This window comes from Chrysemys picta, chromosome 6 (assembly GCF_011386835.1).
Source record: "Chrysemys picta bellii isolate R12L10 chromosome 6, ASM1138683v2, whole genome shotgun sequence".
Classification (NCBI taxonomy): domain Eukaryota; kingdom Metazoa; phylum Chordata; order Testudines; family Emydidae; genus Chrysemys; species Chrysemys picta.
The window spans coordinates 124418654-124424399 of NC_088796.1; positions in this window are offsets into that span (position 1 = coordinate 124418654).

Here is a 5746-nt window from a genome sequence, read left to right on the forward strand (position 1 = left end):
GCTCAGTAGATGATTACTTGTTCTGTTCATTCCCTCTGGAGCATTGGCCACTGTTGGAAGACAGGATACTGGGCTAGATGGACTGACCCAGTATGGCCATTCTTATGTTCTTATGCTTAGCCATTGACTTACATGGAAGTAGGATCAGGTCGGGGGTTAGAAGATATGTTAATATTCAAAGGAGGTATATTTAGTTGATATGGTTGGGTAGTCAGGGAAAACTCAGAGTTTAAAAAGTACAGTGGTGGCCAGAGCGTGGTACAGGGATATGGCGTGTGTCATTAGCTTGACCCAGGGTCCTGAAATGACTCAAGAGCCTCGTCTATGCTACAAAGTGATGATGGCGGCTGCCAGCAATGGATCTTCCTGAACGAGTGTTGAGAATGCTTTCATGGCTAGCGTCGATGGTACAGAACTGTTTTCCTCACAGTTACAGAAAGTGGGATTGAGACTTACCAAGAATATTTGAGGCTTTGATGGACTCAGGAATAATTTTAGAGACCTAGAAGGAGTATGGTCGGTGGATTGATGAGGATTTTTGCTTACATTATTGAGGGGGACGTAAGGCTGAAAGTAAGGGCATGTCTACCATAGAGCTGGAAGATGTAATTTCCAGCTTGAGGAGACATACCCGCGCTAGGTGTGATCAAGCTAATGTGCTAAAAATGAAAGTGTAGCAGTCCCACGTACAATCCCATCTGAGACCCTAGGTATGCAAGGTGGCGAGTTCCTCCTGCTGCTGTGGCTACACTTCTGTTTTAGCTGGTATGTCTTCTCGTGTTGGAAATTACACCTCCAGATCCCGTGAAGGCATACCCTAAAAGAGATGGAAATAAAGCAATACGCAGTTATTTGCAGTGGTGCTCAAATTGCTCTTATCCTACATACACTAGAAGTAAAACCCTTTTCATCACCAGTTCAGAAGGTTCCATTGCAGACAAGTGTTGGCAGGAATGGGCCAGTTTCCCAATGTAGATGGAGTTTTATTCTTTACTCTCTGCCGGCTGGGCACTGGATTACGTGACATGAGTTGAGGTATCAGTCCTGTTACTAGTAGATAGGTACTTACATCAGAAACCACCAGCACTGTCATTAGCAGCTGCAGCATGACTCTCCCACTCAGGTCAAGGTTGAAGCAAGTTGGCAGGCCAGCCTTTAGCTGGAGAATTTCAGTCTTCACTGTTGTTACTCAGGCCGGATTTAATTCACTAACTCGTCAATAAGGAAGTATTTCCATGTCACTGTCAATATTTAGATTCACTGGTGTTGTGCATTCTTTCCTATTGTGGGGTTGGGGATAAAATAAGTCTATTTAGATGGGAATTTGAAGTTGCTTACATTCCCCAGTTAGTACTTTTATTCTTTATAATGCAGCCTTTCCCCTGAGGAAGAGATCGTTTGCTTTACTTGAAAAAGTGCTTCAGGTATGGCTGCAAACAGGTAACTTGCTCTTGTTTCTTAGTAGATATTTATTTCAAGCTGATAGCGTTTTATATAGAGTTACTGTAACTCGCTCTGCATGCCCAAACACTCACATTGGCCTCTTCCAGTCCAGTCACAGAACAGCTGTTAAGATTGTGAAACTACCGGGCAAGGAAACAATGTCACTCCCTCTGTGACTCATCCGCTAGCTTCCCTGACTCTATTCCATTACTTCAAGCTTGTTGTCCTTGCCTTCAAAACCCTCTTTACTTATTCTTCCTGGCCTCTTTTCACATCACCCCCCTTCCCTCCCTGTTGCTGCTGGTGCCACTTGACTGCTTATCTCTGTGCTTTTTTCCACACCACCCCTCATGCATGGAATGCCCTTTCTGAGCTGGTCCACAGAACCACTTTTCTCCTCATTCGCATACCTCTTGAAAACCCACTGTTATTGTTACCACTACCAAAACCTAACCAGTTTATAACAACAGCAAGGGTACAGAGTTATTTGGGATAGTCTACATGTCTATGCCAAAAAGAAAGACCATACCCCCACACTGGATCACTTCGTACTATCAAAATGTTGCTTACAACCATAAAGCTCTTTTACTTATTTGTATGTTATCCTTCTTTTTCCACCTTCCATCCATGTGAGTTCTTTTGAGTAGGAACTGTGCCTTTTATCTTTGGAAAGTGATTAGCACATTGTAGGCACTGTGAGAAACAGAGAATAGTGACTGAGAGGTTTAGACACACCCTTCTCTCCACTCCACCTTAGTCATCTACATTTAATTAACTCTCAAGATGACAAATCTATCTGAAAAGTTGAGTTATATCCAGGTCCACTGGAGCAGGAAGAGGAATTGTAGTGGGGTGTGGTAAGTAAAATATGGACTGTCCTTGTAACGGAAAATCTTTCACAGCAAGTACATACGTAAGAGATGTGCCAAAGAGGATAGGTATTTAGAAATTGGATCACTCTTTTAAGCGTACTCAGAGAATCTAGAATCTTTAGCCAGATTCATTGAATATTAACCTGATTCTGAATAAGTAATAAGGAATATATGCTATATATTATGTATGTTAACATTATATTGTATCTTTGCTTTAATAAAAAGTTTCCAAAAAAAAAAAAAAAAGAAAATCTGATATAAACAAAGAGTCTCATCTTTTTCAAAGTATGTATCAAATGGCTCTAGCTAAACTGGGGAATATATGCAAATTAGTTATCAGAGGGGTAGCCGTGTTAGTCTGAATCTGTAAAAAGCAACAGAGGGTCCTGTGGCACCTTTAAGACTAACAAGTATTGGAGCATAAGCTTTCGTGGGTGAATGCCCACTGCCTTGCGTCTGATGAAGTGGGCATTCACCTACGAAAGCTTATGCTCCAATACTTCTGTTAGTCTTAAAGGTGCCACAGGACCCTCTGTTGCAAATTAGTCGTCACAGATTTTTAAAAAGATGAGGATTAGGAGTATAATCTATAGTCCATGGAAGACAGTAGGAATCTTTCCATTGACTTCAATAGGCTTTGGATCAGACCCTAGTCACCCATGCCCACTTAACGTTAACTGTCATTAGTTTTTGATTTCTGTACCCCCCCAGCTCTTGTGCATTACAGTTCTGCCAATGCCAGTCAATTTCTAGATAAATGCCAGCTGTAGGCAGGGGTGAAAGTAAGAAAAATTAGTTACCAGTACGGGGGCCCAGCTCTGGACTCCCAGAAGGGGCGGGGCCTCAAGTGGAAGGGCTGGGACCGGGGGGATCAGCCTCCCCCTGACAGCCCTTCCACGCTGCCCAGCCTGCGCCGCCCGGGGCTCTGGTGGTGATTTAAAGGTCCCGGGGCTCTGGCCGCTGCCAGAAACATTAAATAAAGACTTCATCGACACAATGTCTTTCTAGTGAGAGTGGGCACATGTTTACAAATCCCACATTCTCAGAGATGCCTGAAGAATATAGTTGCTCAATTACTATTTATATTATTGAGAGTTACTCATTTAACCTGCCTGAACAAAGCTTTGCCTGCGAGTGTGAAATATAAGTGGATGTCAGAAGAAGGGGGGCCCAACTTTCAGCAATGGAGATGGAGTGCACCTCCCAAATCACTTATCTTTGGGACAGCAAAAGCAGAAGTTGGTTGTTAGGATGATGCAAAAAATATTTCAAGATGCATCTGAATTCGAGATGTTTCCACTTGCATCCTTCAGCCCTGGGTCATGTCAGATCATTTATGGAGGGGATTCTTCATCACCCCCTCACAGAGCATCAATTTTTAAACCACAGATTAATTTAAGCCATTCTGATGTAGATGAGATAGCAATTATCCTGTGCTCTAAATGTGAAAACTATTCAAAGATTCACTGGCATCTTATTGTTGCCGGCACAGAGTGCCTGAGGAAAGCAACAGTGGGGTTCGTTGCCCGGTGTGCTTCGTGCCAATGAACACACCAGGGTGGAGAAGCAATCAAAGTTTATTTGAGATCTCAAAGCGGTGCAAGGAGACTGGCACGTCTCAGATCAAGCACCCCATCATAAGCAGCTTTTTCTCTTTTTATACATTTTGCAGCTAAGCTTTTTCCCTTCTTCCCCCGCCCCCTAATAGTTTACATTAAGCAAGTAGCAAGCAATTACATTTAAGCAGTTGTCAGTCATCTTGGCGGCTATAAGTCCAGCTTGTTAGTAACTTCTTTTTGAATTATTATCTTGTCCCTTTCCTTTGATTTGTTATTTTGCCTTTCAGCCAGAAGTATGCAGGCCTCATTACCGCTTGGCACCGGAATGAGCGGTGCTACACCTGATAACTGACTGCTACACATTCCAATTTCTGCATCTGGCTTTTGAGGTCGATTAGAGTTTAGACATGGAAGGAGTTTGGTTCATTTAGGCCTAGTGCAGGAAGGCTTCATCGACACTCATGGTCTTCCACCCTCCCGAGTTACCTAGGGTTATGCCTAATGACACCAACATTATGCAAAACGTATTTAGAGACAGTTCTGGTTATCTGTTATATATTTCCATCTTCCCTGTTCTTTGTTGTTAAGCATTTGCAAGAAATCAGGATCTTCTTAAGAATTCTTCTTTTCCTGATCTTGACTCCTCACAATCATGTTGTTTGTGAGAATGCAATCATTTCCAAAGAAATACACAGTGGTGTAGAGCCAGCAGTTTCTCTCAGAGAGACAGGACATCAGGAGAAAGAGAGAGAGGAAGGCTGAACACTCTAGCTGGTTAAGGGAAGGTATTAGGAATGAAAGAATGGTGGATGAGGCCTTAAAAGGGTGGAATTGTGAAGGGAGAACAAACTATATGGTAGGGTCACTTAGGACTCCAAGAGGAACATGGAATACACTCCATTGAACTTTGTTACCTCCTTTGTATTGTGCGTTGAGTTCTATGGATGAAAAGTGTTATATATAAGAAATGGGAATTATTATTTTTATTTTATTGTCTTCACAAGATTATTTTTTAAAAGAAATGCATCCTTGTTCTGACTTCACGTTGGAGCTGAATTTGCAAAACCTCTAGCAAATTTAGCATCTTGCATTGTTGTCTCTGACTTTCCACAGCAGGCACCAGAACCTGTAATACTTGTTTATTATACTTTTGGGGAAAACTCTTCTGCTGTACTGGCCCCGGTGTTTACTGACTGATTTCCTAGTAAAACACATCTGAAGCAGGAGGGAATGGTCAGTCTGCATTTCCTTTGGGCGGGTGATGACATTTTGATGGTATGTGATGACATCACAACATACCAGTTGTCCCATTTTAACAAACTCACAAGGGAGGCAGGCACCCTACTTCCACAGTTTTGTTTTTAGCTGTGTGGCTATCCCTACACGGGCAGTCTGGAACAGCATTGGAGCCGTACACAGCTGGAGAACCGGCCCTCCGACGCCTCTGTTTCTAATGCACAATGTAACAGACACACCGCGTTTCACACGCGCGTGCAAGCAGAGTGCACACGGCCACACGGAATACAGACAATGTAACCCCCACAGAGGACACGTGTAGACACAAGACAGTTGTGCAATGCCCCTGCGGGCGCACGAACACACACAGCGCCACACAGTGTAGCACCTCACCCGCCCCTACTCCTAGCGGGAGAGGGGAGGGGGGAATGGAATGGAGTGGGGGATGCTGATTGGCCCCAGCGCCACTCACGTCCCTGCCTCACCCGTCTCAGGGCGCTGCTGGAGTCACGTGCGGGTTTGTCATCCCCCCCCTCCCCCGCTCCTGCCTCTCGCTGATTGGCTGAGTGTTTCCTCTGTGCTCTCAGCTCATTGGTGAGTGGCGCCCTCAGTCCCCGCCGGGCCCTCCCCGGCGTT